Raw genomic sequence first — 19203 nt, forward strand, 5'->3', positions numbered from 1 at the left:
TTAGTTAGCTTTCCGGCTGTGCCGAGGCGTCCAGGGCATCGTAGGTACGCTCCACGGCTACTGCTAGTTGTGTGGATAGGATCAGGGGTCTGCAATCCGCTTAGTTACCAACCCCTCTGGTTTTCTGATGGCGTAGCCTGTTTTTGCCATCCTCCTTGGTGACCCATTTATAACAGAGTGACCGGCCCTACTGTAGACTCTAGGGTACTCAAAGAAGGAAAGAATTGTAAAAAACAAAAAAAGTGTCAATTTTGTTTTGTGTGTTTTTTCCCTTTTTCCCTGGGGCCGTAGGAGGATTTTTGTCTAAATGGAGACTAAGAAATTGTCCGATTGTGTTGAGCAGCTCGCTGCTGAAGTGCGGGGAATTTCTGCCTATCTCACTCAGTCATCTGCTGTTGAATGAAAAAACCCTACTCCTGATGTGTTTTCTGGGGATCGGTTTAAATTTTTGAATTTTAAGAATAATTGTAAACTATTTTTTGCTTTGAAGCCTAACTCATCGGGGAGCTCTGTGCAGCAGGTTAAAATTGTCATCTCCCTGCTGCATGGTGATCCACAGGATTGGGCTTTTTCTTTGACACCCAGAGATCCTATTCTGGCTAGTGTGGATGCATTTTTTCAAGCCCTGGGGTTGTTGTATGATGAACCTAATGCTGTTGATCAAGCTGAGAAAAACCTTATTGGCATTGAACCAGGGTCAGGATTCTGCAGAGTTATATTGTCAAAAATACTGAAAGTGGGTGGTCCTTACTAAATGGAATGATGATGCCCTAGCAGCTCTCTTTCGGAAGGGTCTGGCAGAAACCGTAAAAGATGTTATGGTGGGATTTCCTGTCTCCTCTGGTCTTGACGACTCTATGTCATTGGCCATTTAAATTGATCGGCGTTTACGTGAATGTAAAACTACACAAGAGGCGATGCCGCCTTTTGAATGAACTTCTGAACCCTTGCAATGCGATAGGGTTTTGTCTAGGGCACAACGTCGGGAGTTTAGAAGGTGTAATAAATTGTGCTTTTTTTTTTGTGGGGATGCCTCTCATACTACTTCTGTCTGCCCTAAACGAGAAAAGTGATTTGCTCACGCATTTGCGGTGTACAGCCTAAGTTCCTTTTGGCGATTACCTTGATCTGCTCCTTTTACATTTTCCGCTAAGGCTTTTGTTGATTCAGGAGCAGCTCTGAATCTGATGGATTTTGACTTTGCCAAGTGTTGTGGTTTTCCCATGATACCCCTGTGGACGCCTATCCCTTTGAGGGGTATTGATGCTACTCCTTTGGCGGAGAATAATCCCCAGTTTTGGCCCAGGTGATAATGCGGGTCGCCCCGGACCACCAAGAGAATTGTAAATTTTTGGTGTTGCACAGTTTGCATGATGCTATTGTTCTGGGTTTTCCTTGGTTGCAAACCCATAATCCTGTTTTGGATTGGAAATCTGTTTGTGGTGAGTTGGGGTTCTCAATGTGGTCTTAGTAACACTCCTGTTTTCTCCACCTCTCCCCAGTCTCATGATATTCCTGACTATTTGGCTGATGTATTTAGTGAGAGTAAGTCTGCATCTTTGCCTCCTCATAGTAGTTATGACTGTGCAATTGAGTTAATGCCCAGGTGTAAATTTCCCAAGGGTCGGCTTTTCAACTTATCGGTACCTGAACATGATGCTATGCGATCTTATATCAAGGAGTCGTTGGAAAATGGTCATATCAGACCATCCTCTTCACCTTTAGGTGCTGGGTTTTTTTGTGGCCAAGAATGATGGCTCATTAAGGCCATGTATTGACTATTGTTCCCTTAACAAAATCACTGTTAAATATCAGTACCCGTTACCCCTGATTTCTGATTTATTTTCCAGAGTTAAAAGTGCCTGTTGGTTTACCAAACTTGACCTCAGGGGGGCGTATAATCTTATTCGCATCAAGCACGGGGATGAATGGAAGATGGCATTTAATACCCCGGAGGAACATTGAGTACTTGGTGATGCCTTTTGGGCTCACTAATGCCCCTTCCGTCTTCTAATCTTTTATGAACGATATTTTCCGGGACTTTGTGGATACGTTTTTGATAATTTATCTGGATGATATTTTGATTTTTTCCAGTGATTGGGATTCTCATGTGGAACATGTCCGGACTGTGTTCCGGATTTTGAGGGAAAATATTCTGTATGTTAAGGGATCGAAGTGTCTCTTTAGTGTACAGAGGATTTCATTTTTGGGATTCATTTTGCCCCGTCTGCTATTGAAATGGACCCAGTCAAGGTACAGGCCATTTATGATTGGGTTCAGCCCACTTCTTTGAAGGCTCTCCAGAAGTTTTTGGGTTTTGCTAATTTTTACCGTAAATTTATAAGTAATTTTTCTGGTATTGTTAAACCACTGACTGATTTGACCAAAAAGGGCGCCGATGTGATGAATTGGTCTCCAGAGGCAGTCTCAGCATTTCAGGAGCTTAAGCGGAGATTCACTTCTGCTCCGGTTCTACGGCAACCGGATGTCTCACTCCCATTTCAGGTGGAGGTAGATGCTTCTGAGATTGGTGCAGGAGCCGTTTTGTCCCAAAGAGATCCGGTAACTTCTAAGATGAATCCCTGTGCCTTCTTTTCTCTAAAATTTTCCCCATCTGAATGTAACTATGACGTGGGGAATCGGGAATTGTTGGCCATGAAATGGGCATTTGAAGAGTGGAGACATTGGTTGGAGGGAGCTAGATATCAAGTCGTGGTCCTCACCGACCACAAGAATTTGATTTATCTTGAATCAGCCAAACGCTTGAATCCTAGACAGGCTAGGTGGGCCTTGTTTTTCACGCGTTTTAATTTTGTGGTCTCCTTTTTTCCGGGCACTAAGAATGTTTAGGCGGACGCCCTTTCCAGGAGTTTCTTTGCAGATTCTCTTGACGTGACCGAGCCTACTACCATTCTAAATGAGGATGTAGTTCTTTCCGCCATCTCTCCTGATTTGAGACATGCCCTGGAGGAATTTCAGGAGGATAAACCTGAATGATGCCCTATAGGAAAATTGTATGTCCCAGACCAGTGGAGGAAAAGAATAATGTCTGAAATTCATTGCTCCGCATTGGCTGGTCATCCAGGTATCTTTGGTACCAGAGATTTGGTGAGTCGGTCTTTATGGTGGCCTGCCTTATCTCGTGATGTCAGGAATTTTGTTCAGTCCTGTGGGACTTGTTCTCGGTCCAAGCCCTGTTCTCGTGCTAGTGGTTTGTCGATGCCCCTGCCAGTGCCCAGGAGGCCTTGGACCCATATCTCAATGGATTTTATCTCTGATCTCCCTGTCTCTCAGAGAATGACTGTAATTTGGGTGATCTGTGATAGATTTTCTAAGATGGTCCACCTTGTACCACTCCCAAAGTTGCCATCTTCCTCTGAGTTGGTGCCTGTGTTTTTACAAGTGGTTCGTCTGCACGGGATTCCTGAGAACATTGTGTCGGACAGAGGAGTCCAGTTTGTTTCCAGATTTTGGAGAGCTTTTTGTTCCAAACTGGGAATTTAGTTGTCTTTCTTCTCTGCATTTCATCCTCAGACCAATGGGCAGACAGAGAACAAACCAGACTTTGGAGTCCTATTTGAGATGTTTCATATCTGCTGATCAGGATGATTGGGTCTCATTTTTGCCATTGGCCGAATTCGCACTAAACAGTAGGGATAGATCTGCCGCTTTGATGTCTCCTTTCTTTTGTAACTTTGGGTTCCAGCCTCGATTTTCTTCGAGGCAGGTGGAAGCTTCTGCCTGCCCAGGTGTGGATTCTGTGGTAGAGAGAATGCAGCAGATTTGGGACCAAGTAGTGGATAAGTTGTCCCACTCTCAGGGAAAGGCCCAACAGTTTTCCAACCGGCATAGGACCATTGGTCCCCAGTTTAATGTGGGTGATATGGTTTGGTTGTCCTCAAAAAATGTTCCCATGAGGGTTGCATCTCCAAAATTCAAGCCAAGGTTTATTGGACCTTATAAGATTCTGGAAATCCTTAACCCCGTTTCTTTCTGTTTGGCTCTTCCAGCTACGTTTAAGATTCTTACCGTTTTTCATAAATCTTTGTTGAAAAGGTTTGTGGATCCAGTGGTTCCCATGGCGGCGCCCCCTGACCCTGTACTGGTTGAGGGTAATTTGGAGTGAGGTAGAGAAGATATTGGATTCTCATCAGGCTAGACGGAGACTTCAGTACTTGGTCAAGTGGAAGGTTTATGGCCAGGAGGATAATTCTTGGGTCTCTGCTGCTGACATCCATGCCAAGAGATTGATTTGTGCCTTTCACCGGGCCCATCCTGATCGGCCTGGTGGCGTGGATGAGGGTTCGGTGACCCCTCCTCAAGGGGGGGGTACTGTTGTGAATTCCCTGGGTCAGACTTCTGAGCCCAAGCTCCCTCTGCTCCCTCCGATGGTTACTGGAGGTAGTGGAGCTGGCCAGATTGACAGAGGCCTGCCACCTGATGATGATGATGACAATTGGAGATCTGGGGTTACTGATTGGAGTATTTAAGTTTGCAGACTTCCTGCAATCCCTGCTGGTGATTGCTTTCCTGTGCATTCAGAGGTCTGAGGTCTCCTGCCCTGATCCTGCATTTGTTCAGCTAAGTGGTTCATTTGCTAATCCTTTGCATCTGATCTGGTTTTTGTCTCTCTCTGCTTTTTGTGCGGGTTCAGCTTGTTCCTTTCTGGGCTGTGCTGGACCACCGCTCCATATGTTACAGCCTGTGTCAGTTTGTTCAGTCCCCTGTTATATTGGTCTCTTTTGCTTTGCTCCCAGTTCATACCGGAGTGCTGATAGAGTGGGGGCGAAGTCGTGTGACTTCAGTGTTTTTTTGTACATGAGACGTGTTGGATTTTTCAGGGTTTTTGCGTGATTGCAGACAGTGTCTTTCCTTTCCTGTCCTGTCTAGTCAGTTTGGGCCCCATCGTTTGCTCTGTCTATTTTTCTGCCTGCGTTTGTTTTTCATCTTGTCTCACCGATAATATATGCTTGGGGGCTATCTATTCCTTTTGGGGTCTGCTCTGGGGCAGTTTAGATTTCACCTTTCTTGCTTTAGGCTTAGTTAGCTCTCCGACTGTGCCGAGGCGTCTAGGGCATCGTAGGTACGCTCCACGGCTACTGCTAGTTGTGTGGATAGGATCAGGGGTCTGCAATCCGCTTAGTTACCAACCACTCTGGTTTTCTGGTGGCTTAGCCTGTTTTTGACATCCTCCTTGGTGACCCATTCATAACAGGTGGGGAAATAAGTGTTCCCCTTGCCAGATTAGAGGCCAAGTGGATATGGACCCTGGGAACAGACTCTCCTCATGGGTTAGATGAAAGCCTTATTTTCACTTCTTTTTTGTAAACTACTGTTTTTTGTCCAGTGAAACCTCTGGGTTTTATTATTATAATTTGTATCCGGTATTTTATTGTCTCTCCTTTTAATCCCTATATGTGTTCATTTATTTTATATTGTTTTAATTTATTGTCTTTTTATTTATTATTTTTTCTTAGTGTTTACAATGTGTGACTTACCTTTTGATGCTCCATGATTGACTGCTTCACTATGTCTCCATTTTCATCTGTGGCCTGATCGTCTCCTTCCTTTCTTGAATGTGCTGAGGGGAGGTTCATTGGTGTTGTGACGGCAATTAACGATGTTGGACATTCTGTAATTCTGCTGAAATGAAGTGCATAAAGGATCACTGCTACTTATTGTTTATATATATATATACACTATATATTTCCTTTTAATATTTATACTTACTGTTGTCATCTCAATTATATATTTGTATTCACTTATATACATGATTTGTTGTTGCCTCTGTGCATTTGTTGTGATACACGCTATACATCCCCCTTTTTGTCTTTCACTTTTCATATTTCTGTATTGGGATATACTTGTGATTTTATTCCCTCTTGTTTCTTTTATGTTCTGAACATTATTCCTGTTGCTCTTTTCATCATATTCTTTAGGCCTACTATTTTGATCATCTATCTTGATATGTCATTTCAATATCTATCTTTTTCATATTACCTTTTGCTCATATGTTGTGGCTGGGGTTGTGCACCTGTGCCCTTTGTGTCTCAGTGTCCCGGCGTGATGTGTCTCATGTCCTTGGCAACACCGGGTACTCTGACCCTGTGCAGCCGGTCACATGGCATGGATGCCGGGAACTTCAGTGTCCTCCTGGTGGCACATGCGCCAATACTACCTCAACCTGACACATCGCCGTCACACATTTAGGATATAAAAATCCCCCGGTTTTACTGATTGTCACCATCTGACAAAGGACTATACTTCTGAAACGCGCATCTGGGTGTGCACTGTTCTAGGCACCGGTGGAATTTAAAAGTACACACCCCTCTCTTTTTTTCAAAGATGATATTGCCGTATAAGGGTAATTTCACACAAGGCATTTTTGCTGCTTTTTTATTGAACAAAACCTGATTTCTTGGCAGAAAAGAAGCTGCATCAAAAAGGCAGGTTTAGGTGCATTTTTTTCATGCGTATTTTGTGTCTCTTTGTGCAAGATAATAAAATTGAGTGCCACCAGAGGAAAAAAAAAAAAAATTACTTCCTGTAGAACCGTACCTCCTTTGAAAAGCCAGCAATTCAAGTGCAAATCACACTGACAGGGAGGGGAATGGTAAAATCACACTGACAGGGAATGGATGGATGGATGGTTTACCTGAGGTACTCTCTTCACTGTCATTTTCCTACAGTGAAGAGTTCACCTCAGGACAGGCTGGCAGCGAGCACAGACTCAGTGAGGTGATGTCACTCAGTCTGTGTTCGCTGCTGCATGAACTCCTGTGACCTCAGCATCGTCATTTTCCCACGGTGCGGAAGTCACAGGAGTTCATGCTGGCAGCGAGCACAGACTTAGTGACCTCACCGCTACTCACTGAGCCTGCACTCGCTGCTTCTCCTTCATTCCCCAGTAGTTTACAGCCGAGAGCAGTCGCATTAGCACCGCTCCCGGTTGTAAACTTATTTACCCCCTGAGATGGATTTACGCCATGGGACTTGATTGTATGCCGGACAGGTATGGCATATTGTTGGTTTATTATTTTAAGCTGTTTGCAGGAGAACGAGGGCTTCGATATTGGAATAGCAGTGTAATAAAGATGGAAAAAATGTGTAGTGTATTATTTCATTAAAAGACTTTATTCTTATTGTGTATGTTTATTTAACCCTTTAGCAACACTAGGATTAGTAATGGATAGGTGTCTTATTGATACCTCTCCATTACTAAGCCAACTTATTGTCACCTTACAATAACAAGGTGACATTAACCCCTTAGTACCCCACTTGCCACCACTACAGGGCAGTGGGAAGAACCGGGCAAAGCTCCAGAATAGGCACATCTAATAGATGTGCCTTTTCTGGGCAGCTGCGGGCTGCTATTTTTAGGCTGTGGGGGGCAAGATCAATGGCCCCTTACCAGCCTGAGAATATCAGCCCTCAGCTGTGAGCTTTAGTCAGGTTGGTTGTCAAAAATGGGGGGGACCCCACGCTGTTTTTTAAAATTATTTATTTAAATAATTTAAAAAAAAAACAGCATTGAGACCCCTCTGTTCTTGAGAACCAACCTTGCTGAAGCTGACAGCTGAGGGTTGCAGCCCCCAGCTGTAAGTTTCATCTGGTTAGTTAAAAAAATAAGGGAGACCCTTTTTTATTATATACAGCGCGGGAGCCACAGATGAATACTCCCATTCGCCGCTCCTGCTCTCACTGCAATTAGCGGCTGTAGGTGAATGAAATTACCACTCAGCCTGCTATCTAGATGTAGCACAGCTGACTGATGTCACAACGGGCTGTCCTTGACTTTTCTGCAGCAAATACGCTGCAAGAAAAGTCAACCAGCGTATTTGCAGTTTTCAACCTGGATGGTTCAAAGATACAACCATCCAAGCTAAGAACCACTGATGACTGAACTGCTGCGAGCACAGCCTTAGTGACCGGTGGTGACGTCATCTAGGTTACCCCCAGTGACTGAAGCTGCGTTCCCAGCAGCACACATAAGGAAAAAATTTCCCAAAAATTCAAAAAAAAAACACAGTTGAAAGGTTAACTCACCAAAACCCTGACTAATGCACTAGCAGGATGCAGCAGACCTCCACTGATAAAGGCTGGGGCAACACAGGTGCAAACCACTGATGAGAACAGCCAGTAACCCAATATGGTCTGGCTGCCTAGTGGAAAAAAAATGCACACAAATAGGGCTTGCATAGGACATCAGTCACACAGATAAGTGTGGTGCAAAGTGTCTGAACAGCCTATTAATGACACCCATAGTATTAGCAGGCGGGCTGCTCAGCACTGTATATATGCATCACACAGAAAAAACCAAGCCAACATGAAGAGGTCTAGCTACATCCTGCAAAAATGATAAAAAGTGCAAAAAGATAAAAAGATATGGGGTATTAGTTACTATTTTGGCCAAAGTAGATTAGCTCACAACCCAACGTCAAGGGTCCCCAGATTTTGTGAGTCCCTAACACTAAATCTGAACAGCGTACATAATGAAAAAATTCCCAAAAATTCAAAAAAAAACCACATTTGAAAGGTTAACTCACCAAAACCCTGACTAATGCACTAGCAGGATGCAGCAGACCTCCATTGATAAAGGCTGGGGCAACACAGGTGCAAACCACTGATGAGAACAGCCAGTAACCCAATATGGTCTGGCTGCCTAGTGAAAAAAATGCACACAAGTAGGGCTTGCATAGGACATCAGTCACACAGATAAGTGTGGTGCAAAGTGTCTAAACAGCCTATTAATGACGCCCATAGTATTAGCAGGCGGGCTGCTCATCAATGTATATATGCATCACACAGAAAAAGCCAAGCCTGCTAATACTATGGGTGTCATTAATGGAGGTCTGCTGCATCCTGCTAGTGCATTAGTCAGGGTTTTGGTGAGTTAACCTTTCAAATGTGTTTTTTGAATTTTTTCCTTATGTGCGCTGTTCAGATTTAGTGTTAGGGACTCACAAAATCTGGGGACCCTTGACGTTGGGTTGTGAGCTAATCTACTTTGGCCAAAGTAGTAACTAATACCCCATATCTTTTTGCACTTTTTATCATTTTTGCAGGATGCAGCTAGACCTCTTCATGTTGGCTTGGTTTTGAATGAAATGAAATGAATGAAAATTTAATAGGTGCAGTACATACAGTAAACGTTTCGGTCAATAATGACCTTCGTCATTGTACTATATACAGTGCACTCCATACAGCATGGACGACAAGCGGTGGAAACCGCGTCCATATGCCCTTTCATCATACAACCTTATTACCGACAACTAGCCCGTTATACCTAGTCACAGTTACCTACGGACAGGTAGCCCTATTAAACAAGTACATTCAGTACAGTATATAGTACAATGACGAAGGTCATTATTGACCGAAACGTTTACTGTATGTACTGCACCTATTTTCATTGTCACTTGCATCTCCACGTGTGTGTGCCAAGTTAATCTGCACTTGTATATGGTTTGGGACCCTACTTGTGCACCACCATTCTGAGAAGTTGTGCCAACGGTCTTTATATCTGAGTATTACTGGTTGATAGGCACGCTTTCTTTTGTATAAATGTAAGGTCATGTACTTGGGCAGAAGAAATAAAATGTATAATTATGTGCTTAATTCTAAAACACTGGGCAAAACTGTCACTGAAAAAGACCTGGTTTTATGGGTTAAGACAAACTCACATTTAGTGGCCAGTGTCAGGCAGCTGCTGCAACAGCAAATAAAATAATGGGATGCAGGGCTGCCACTTGGAATTTCAGGGCCCCATACAGGTAAAATTTTCAGAGCCCCCTTGGGACTCCGCCCCTCGAACTGTCCACAGTCCCACCGCTCTTTCTTAGAAAAACTCCACTTCTCACCTATCACACATTAACAGTTCCCATCACCAGATCACACATATAGCCGGCAGCTTTTGTTTTGGCCAAAAGCTTTTTTAAGCCACCACCATAACACGGTTGACACTTTTGGCCGGGCCCTACTCTACTGTAACCTATTAAATATTTGTTAAAATATGCAATACAATTTAGGTATATTTTATTTTTCAATTTTTAAAATGACCAATAATATCACTTACAAGGAACAAATACTGCTACACCTGTCCAGACCACATATTACCACCACAGTGACCGAATAATATCACATACAAGGAACAAATACCACCGCACCATGACCAGACCACATATTAGGCCTGTTTCACACTTCCGTTTTTGACCATCAGTCAAAATCTGCCCGTTTTTGAAAAAAACGGATCCGCCATTTTTTTTGGCGGATCCGTTTTTTTCCCCATTGAGTTGCATTACCGGCGGATCTTGACGGATGGCCATCCGTTGTATCTGTTTTCTTGCGGATCCGCCAAATTTTTTTCGTCCGCCGACATGCCTGGACGGACCCTGCAACGTTTTTTTTGCTGCAGGATCCGCATTTTACATTGCGCATGCCCAGAGAAAGGAAGTCAACCTTGAAATCCTTTCTGGCGGACAAAAAAAATTCTCTCTTTCTCTTTCTCTTTCCTTTAAAATTCTTCATTCGGCGGATCCGTCAAAAAAACGGATCAGGTGGCATCCGTTCACATCACTTAGGAACAGATCCGCTTTCCGCCTTTTTGGCGGATTTTGATTTACACAAAAAACTGAAGTGTGAAACAGGCCTTACCACCACAAAGTGACCAAATAATAGCACATACAAGGGACAAATACCGCTACACCATGTCCAGACCACATATTACCACCACATAGTGACTGAATACTACAATACTGATCGGTAATAAAAAAGCACAATACTATCACCATAAGTGCCATTATACACAGGAGATCTGTACTTAGTATGCAGTGTCTGTGTACAGGTAATACAGTGATCACTGGTGACATTATACACAGGAGCTCTGTATATAATGTATAGGTAATACAGTTATCACTGGTGATGACATTATACACAGGACCTCTGTATATAGTATAAAGTGTATAGTGTTAGTGCATAGGTAACACACTGACTCACCAGTGACGTCGCTAGGTGAAGTCCTTCATCTTTGTTTTTCATCTTTCATCCAGCACAGACCGCCATCACTACTTGCAGCCAGGGTTCGTCTCTGCAGGAAATAACAGTTATCTAGAGCTCCGCTTGCAGAACACATTACTTATTTTTTCCCAACTTCTACATTACACCACATGAAGAAAAAAGGTGACATAGTATCACTCTAGACAGTAACAGGACCGCCCCCTCATTTGAAACAGTATACTCAAAAAATAAAATAAATACATCACTGTAGTAATAATATCCCTTAATTAGCCCCTATGGTAATATGCCCCGTATCTCCATTCTGCCTCGTGTCTCCAGTCATGCCCCCAGTGTCTCCAGTCATGCCCCCAGTGTCTCCAGTCATGCCCCCATGTCTTTCATCTTGCCCCCTGTGTCTCCAATCATACCTCATGTCTCGCATTCTGCCCCGTGTCCATTCTGCCCCCTCCTGTGTCTCATTGTCACATCCAGCCCCCTCCTGTGTCTTACTGTCACATTCTGCCCCTGTGCCTCACATTCTGCCCCTCCTGTGTCTCACTGTCCCATTCTGCCTCCGTGTCCATGTCCATTCTGCCACCTCCTGTGTCTCACTTTCAAATTCTGCCCCGGTGTCCTGCATTCTGCCCCCGTGTCCTGCATTCTGCCCCCGTGTCCTGCATTCTGCCCCCGTGTCCTGCATTCTTTCCCCGTGTCCTGCATTCTTTCCCCTTGTCCTGCATTCTTTCCCCTTGTCCTGCATTCTTTCCCCTTGTCCTGCATTCTTTCCCCTTGTCCAGCATTCTTTCCCCTTGTCCAGCATTCTGCCCCCATCGTGTCTTGCATTCTGCCCTGGACACCCCGGATTGCCACTCTTAATAAAAATAAAAAAAACAGCTTGACCTGCATGCCGGGGGTTAATTATTGTAGCCTCTCTTTGGCTCAAGGAGGGCTTCTTATAGCCCTGGGAGACTCCAATCCCTGTCAGTTATACTTTTGCCTTTGGCCGAGTGTGGTGACCCCTGTGTGTCTGTGCCTTCTGATTTTCTGCTTCTCTGGTTTCTGACTCATTGCCTATGTCCTGACTAGTCTCTGATTGCCCCTCTTGTACTTTGCTGCTATCTCCGTGTATGTCTCATTGCTTACGCTCTGACTACTCTCTGCTTGTCCCTCTGGTACCGCGCTGCCCTCTTTGTGTATGACCCCCATTTGTCTGATTTGAGGATCCCTGTAGTAGAATCCTGCACTTATTTCCAGCAGCAGGATGCTAAGCCCCGCCCCCTGCAGTCACATGATTGTAGGTCCTTCACTGCTTTCTACCTTCAGTGACACAGGTCCTGTGAGCCTGGAGCACGCATCGTCACCACTGCTGCCCCGCTCCACAGGTATCTTTGGGCACAGGTTTGTACTCAGGACATGCGCACTGGCTCAGTGAGCAAGTGCAGTGTGGTGTTCCTGACATTATAACTGACCATGAACTTTTTTTTTCTCTCCCACTTCTGCAGCATGGACCAATGCATGCTTTATCTGAGCAGGTGAAATGCTTGACTCAGTCACTGCGGAAGCTAAGTTTAGAACACCAAACTCTGACCCAGTCCCAATGGCAGGTTGTGGACTTGGTTCAGGGGATGCTTTCTGATGGGTTTCAGCAGGTGGGGACTAGAGATGTCATTTTAGTCTCACCCGAATCCCTGGTTAAGTTACCAGATACGTTTGCTGGTAACAATAATGATTTTAGAGCGTTTAAGGAGGGCTGTAAGCTCTTTTTCTCCTTGAGACCCTGCTCCTTTGGGGATGAGAAACAGAGGGTGGGGGTGATTATTTCCCTGCTTAGAGGGGCCCCGCAGGCCTGGGCATTTTCTCTTTCCTCTTCTGCCCCAGAGAGAATGACTGTGGATGCGTTTTTTGAAGCCTTAGGGCTTATTTACGATGAGCTGGATAGAGTGCATTTGGCTGAGGACAAGGTGATGAGTTTCTGTCAGGGGAAGCACTCGGCCGAGTGGTTCTGTTCTGAATTTAGACGTTGGGCAGCTGAGATTTCTTGGAGTGATGCCGCCCTTCAGGGGTTGTTCTGTAGAGGCCTGTGTGAACGTCTAAAGGATGCCCTGGCACTTCATCCTCCTCCTGACTCCCTGGAGGATGCCATGACCCAAGCGGTTTGTATGGATGGCAGACTGCGGGCAAGAGCGGTGATGCAACTCGAAACCTCTTTATTCCCCAGTGGAGGTGAGACCCGAACTCCTCCTGAGGCTATGGAGGTGAGCGCTGTCACCTGTGAGAAGGAAAGAAGACTCCGCCGGGAGAAGCAGTTGTGCTTTTTTTGTGGGGAATCTGGACATTGGAAGAAGGACTGCCCCTCCTGTCCGTCATCCTCCAAGGTGGCGGGAAAATGACTAGGTCTGGGTAGTAATCAAGGGGGCTACCCAGACCTTCAGGTACCTTTTTCCTCACTTGCAAAAATTGTGCTTCGGGTGGAACTGGATCTTGCTGATGGTCCTGTTCAGACTACCGCCTTTGTTGACTGTGGCTCTGCTGTTAACCTGATTGATGCCCGGATTATAGCTCTTAATAAGATGGGGACAGTCAGGCTTCAGGACCCTGTTAAACTTGTGGCAATTAACTCGTCCTCTCTTTCCCAGGACGGTATCTGTTTCAGGTCTGAACTTTTTTCTCTGAAAGTGGATCCCACTCATGTGGAAAAATTAACTTTGTCTTGTGTTAGATAACTTGCCTGCAGGACTGGTATTGGGGATGCCTTGGCTACAACCCCATAATCCTACCATTGATTGGGTGACAGTGGAAATCACTCAATGGGGATGCAAAGATAAATGTTGTAACCTGGGGCCTCTTGTTAACTCTATTAAAACCGTATCTGTGTCGTCTGTGGGTCTGGAAGGTATTCCGGAGTACCTGAAGGATTTCAAAGATGCATTTTCCTAAAGCGAGGCTGAGGCGCTGCCACCACATAGACCCTACGATCGTGCCATTGATTTAGTACCCGGAGCCAAGTTACCTAAAGCTCGATTATTCAATTTGTCCGGGCCTGAGTGCCAAGCCATGAAGGAGTACATAGCTGAGAGTCTCCGTAAAGGGCATATCAGGCCTTCTGTGTCATCTGTGGCAGCAGGATTCTTTGTGAAGAAGAAAGATGGTGGTTTGCGGCTGTGCCTTGACTTTCGGGAACTTATCAAGATAACGGTTAGGAACACTTATCCACTTCCCCTCATCCCAGACTTATGTAACCAGCAATCTGGGGCCCAATGGTTCTCCAAATTAGATCTTCGGGGGGGCCTACAACCTGATAAGAGTTTGGGAAGGGGATGAGTGGAAAACTGCGTTCCTCACATCAGAGGGACTCTGAAAACCTGGTTATGCCGTTTGGGTTAACTAATGCCCCCGCTATTTTCCAAGCCTTTATCAATGTTGTGTTTTCTGACCTGATAGGCCGTTTTGTTGTCATTTATTTGGATGACATTTTGGTGTATTCCCCGGACAGTCAGTCTCACTTGCAACATCTACAGACAGTTCTCCAGAGACTCAGGGAGAACCACTTGTTTGCTAAATTGGAAAAATGTTCATTTTTCATACAGGAACTGTCTTTTTTGGGGCTGATTGTATCTTGTGAGGGGTTTCGTATGGACCCTAAGAAGGTGCTGGTGATCGCAGACTGGGTTCAGCCTCGTGATCTCAAGGGGCTCCTGCGCTTCTTGGGATTTGCGAACTATTACCGGAGATTCATTAAAGGTTTCTCTCATGGTTAAACCACTCACGGATCTTACCCGGAAGGGGGCTGATGTAAAAAATCAGTTAGAGCTCGCTAAGGAGTCCTTCTCAGCTCTTAAGAAATGTTTCATGTCCGCCCCGATGTTGGTTCAGCCAGACACGTCCAAACCATTTATTGTGGAAGTGGATGCTTCTGAAGTAGGGGTGGGGGCAGTGTTGTCCCAGGGTCTGGCCACCCTTACTAATCTCAAACCCTGTGCCTTCTTCTCCAAGAAGTTCTCATCCGCCGAGAGAAACTATGATGTAGGCAATAGAGAACTTCTTGCAGTCAAGCTGGCATTCGAAGAATGGAGGCACTTTTTGGAAAGGGCAGCTCACCCGTTCACGGTTATCACTGTTCACAAAAATTTGGCATACCTTGAATCTGCTAAGAGGCTTACTCCTAGACAAGCCTTGGTTCTCAGCTCTGTTCCAGTCAGCTCAAGCTAAGTTTCTCTGCTAATGTTCACACTTGATTATGTTGTTCTATTCAGTTTTTTGTGTGGTCAGCCAGCCCCGGCTGGGCCTGTGCTGAATTTCCACTCTTATTTATCTGTATTTGCCAATTTGCTTTTTGTCCTTTATTAGATTGGCCTCTTTTTGCTCTGTCTCAGAATATTTCAGAGTGCTGATATAGTGGGAGAAGTCTAGTGACTTCAGGGTTAATTTTGCTATCAGAAGTGTTGGACATTATTTTGTAGGGTTTTTGGCAGATTGCAGACAATGTCTTTCCTTTCCTCTCCTTTCTACTTAGTTTGGGCCCCATCGTTTGCTCAGCCTATTTTCCTGCCTGTGTTTGTGTGTTCATCTTGTTTCACCATCAATACATGTGTGGGGGCTGTCTATTCCTTTGGGGTCTGCTCTGGGGCAGTTAGGTTCCCCTTTTCTTGCTTTAGGCTTATTTAGTCCTCCAGCCATGACGAGGCGTCTAGGTTCATCGTAGGTACGCTCCACGGCTGCTGCTAGTTGTGTGGTTAGGATCAGGGATCTGCAATCTGCATAGTTACCAACCTCTCTGGTTTTTCTGGGCTTAGCATGTTTAGGTTTTTTCCTCTTCGGTGACGCATTCATAACATACCGGTCTTCTACCATCCAGGGGCAATACCGTGATCTAGGTGGTGGTGGGACCAGTTTTCAAAACAAGCCCATTTCATTCCCTTAGTAGCATTACCCTCAGCAGCAACATTGTCAAGGTTATTTGTGCTGCATGTGGTCCGATTGCATGGGGTAACCCTGAATGTTGTGTCTGACAGAGGTGTGCAGTTTGTGGCCAAATTTTGGAGGGCATTCTGTAAGAAATTGGGCATCTCGCTTTCCTTTCTCCTCGACATATCACCCAGAGAGTAATGGTCAGATGAAACGCAACAATCAATCCTGGAACAGATTCTCAGGTGTCTGACCTCCACCAGACAGGAGGATTGCTGTGATGCGCTACAGTTGGCGGAGTTTGCTTTTAACAACTGGGTGAATCAATCCACCAACATGTCCCCATTCCTGGTCAATTATGGGTTTAATCCTCATTTTGGGGACTTTTCACGGGTGGATCCCGGTTGTCCAGGGGCGGAGGGATCCATTCAACGGTTAAAAAACCTCTGGGCTGAAGTTCGGCGTAATATCTCTCGGGCCCAGGGGAGGTATAAATATTTTGCTGACTAAAAGAGAGCCCCGGGACACATGGTTTCAGGTAGGAGAGAAGGTTTGGCTTTCCACACGTAATATCAACTTGAAGGTACCATCAGCTAAATTGGGACCAAAGTTCATTGGTCCGTATGAGATTGTGGAAACAGTCAACCCAGTGGCATATAGGCTGCGTCTACCCGCCTCCTTAAAAATATCCAATGTGTTCCATAAATCACTGTTGAAACCCGTGGGGTCTGTCAAGGAGGACTCCGAGCTTGTAGTTCCTCCAGTGTTGGTGGAGGGTCACTTGGAGTGTGTGGTCGGACATATTGTGGACTCTCGGTGGGTGCGCCTCTCCTTGCAGTACCTGGTCCACTGGAAGGGATATGGACCGGAGGATCGCTCGAGGGTTCCTGCTCACTCTGTACATGCAGATCGCCTGGTTCAGGCTTTCCATGCCAAATACCCGGGGAAGCTTGGGGGTCCAGAGGCCCCCCGTTGAGAGGGGGGTACTGTCATGATCCCAGTCCAGGTTTTGACTTGCACGTCAGGGGTTAATGTCTTGGGCTCAGTGCAGGCTTGACCTGCACGCTGGGGGTTAATTATTGTAGCCTCTCTTTGGCTCAAGGAGGGCTTCCTATAGCCCTGGGAGAATCCAATCCCTGTCAGTTATACTTTTGCCTTTGGCCGAGTGTGGTGACCCCTGTGTGCCAGTGCCTTCTGATTGTCTTCTAGCTTGCTTATATGGTTCTGACCTGGTTCTGTCCCCTGTTGTGAGTTTGTCTCTTGATTCTGTACTGTTTATCTGCTTCTCTGGTTTCTGACTCATTGCCTATGTCCTGACTAGTCTCTGATTGCCCCTCTTGCTGCTATCTCCGTGTATGACTCATTGCTTATGTTCTGACTACTCTCTGCTTGTCCCTCTGATACCACGCTGGCCTCTCTGTATGACCCCCGTTTGTTTAATTTGAGGATCCCTGTAGTAGAATCCTGCACTTATCTCCAGCAGCAGGATGCTAAGCCCCGCCCCCTGCAGTCACATGATTGTAGGTCCTTCACTGCTTTCTACCTTCAGTGACACAGGTCCTGTGAGCCTGGAGCACGCATCGTCACCACTGCTGCCCCGCTCCACAGGTATCTTTGGGCACAGGTTTGTACTCAGGGCATGCGCACTGGCTCAGTGAGCAAGTGCAGTGCGGTGTTCCTGACAATGTGCTTTTATCTTGCAACAATGCGTTAATCTGGTCTATATACAGTGGGGCAAAAAAGTATTTAGTCAGTCAGCAATAGTGCAAGTTCCACCACTTAAAAAGATGAGAGGCGTCTGTAATTTACATCATAGGTAGACCTCAACTATGGGAGACAAACTGAGAAAAAAAAATCCAGAAAATCACATTGTCTGTTTTTTTTTCATTTTATTTGCATATTATGGTGGAAAATAAGTATTTGGTCAGAAACAAAATTTCATCTCAATACTTTGTGATATATCCTTTGTTGGCAATGACAGAGGTCAAACGTTTTCTGTAAGTCTTCACAAGGTTGCCACACACTGTTGTTGGTATGTTGGCCCATTCCTCCATGCAGATCTCCTCTAGAGCAGTGATGTTTTTGGCTTTTCGCTTGGCAACACGGACTTTCAACTCCCTCCAAAGGTTTTCTATAGGGTTGAGATCTGGAGACTGGCTAGGCCACTCCAGGACCTTGAAATGCTTCTTACGAAGCCACTCCTTCGTTGCCCTGGCGGTGTGCTTTGGATCATTGTCATGTTGAAAGACCCAGCCACGTTTCATCTTCAATGCCCTTGCTGATGGAAGGAGGTTTGCACTCAAAATCTCACGATACATGGCCCCATTCATTCTTTCATGTACCCGGATCAGTCGTCCTGGCCCCTTTGCAGAGAAACAGCCCCAAAGCATGATGTTTCCACCACCATGCTTTACAGTAGGTATGGTGTTTGATGGATGCAACTCAGTATTCTTTTTCCTCCAAACACGACAAGTTGTGTTTCTACCAAACAGTTCCAGTTTGGTTTCATCAGACCATAGGACATTCTCCCAAAACTCCTCTGGATCATCCAAATGCTCTCTAGCAAACTTCAGACGGGCCCGGACATGTACAGGCTTAAGCAGTGGGACACGTCTGGCACTGCAGGATCTGAGTCCATGGTGGCGTAGTGTGCTACTTATGGTTGGCCTTGTTACATTGGTCCCAGCTCTCTGCAGTTCATTCACTAGGTCCCCCCGCATGGTTCTGGGATTTTTGCTCACCAATCTTGTGATCATTCTGACCCCACGGGGTGGGATTTTGCGTGGAGCACCAGATCGAGGGAGATTATCAGTGGTCTTGTATGTCTTCCATTTTCTAATTATTGCTCCCACAGTTGATTTCTTCACTCCAAGCTGGTTGGCTATTGCAGATTCAGTCTTCCCAGCCTGGTGCAGGACTACAATTTTGTTTCTGGTGTCCTTTGACAGCTCTTTGGTCTTCACCATAGTGGAGTTTGGAGTCAGACTGTTTGAGGGTGTGCACAGGTGTCTTTTTATACTGATAACAAGTTTAAACAGGTGCCATTACTACAGGTAATGAGTGGAGGAAAGAGGAGACTCTTAAAGAAGAAGTTACAGGTCTGTGAGAGCCAGAAATCTTGATTGCTTGTTTCTGACCAAATACTTATTTTCCACCATAATATGCAAATAAAATGAAAACAAAACAGACAATGTGATTTTCTGGATTTTTTTTTCTCAGTTTGTCTCCCATAGTTGAGGTCTACCTATGATGTAAATTACAGACGCCTCTCATCTTTTTAAGTGGTGGAACTTGCACTATTGCTGA

At 45.3% G+C, this 19203-nt stretch overlaps 1 long non-coding RNA gene across 1 annotated transcript in view; it reads left to right on the forward strand.

The window, feature by feature from the left end:
- Positions 1-8782: 8782 nt before the first annotated feature.
- Positions 8783-19203, forward strand: part of LOC141087830 (uncharacterized) — a 47884-nt gene continuing 37463 nt past the window's right edge. The window contains exon 1 of the long non-coding RNA XR_012231735.1: positions 8783-8888. This is a non-coding gene — a long non-coding RNA (uncharacterized lncRNA). The remainder of the gene's footprint in view (positions 8889-19203) is intronic.

The sequence above is a fragment of the Dendrobates tinctorius genome, unplaced genomic scaffold, assembly GCF_039654945.1.
Source record: "Dendrobates tinctorius isolate UK_male_01 unplaced genomic scaffold, ASM3965494v1 ptg000035l, whole genome shotgun sequence".
Taxonomy (NCBI): Eukaryota; Metazoa; Chordata; class Amphibia; order Anura; family Dendrobatidae; genus Dendrobates; species Dendrobates tinctorius.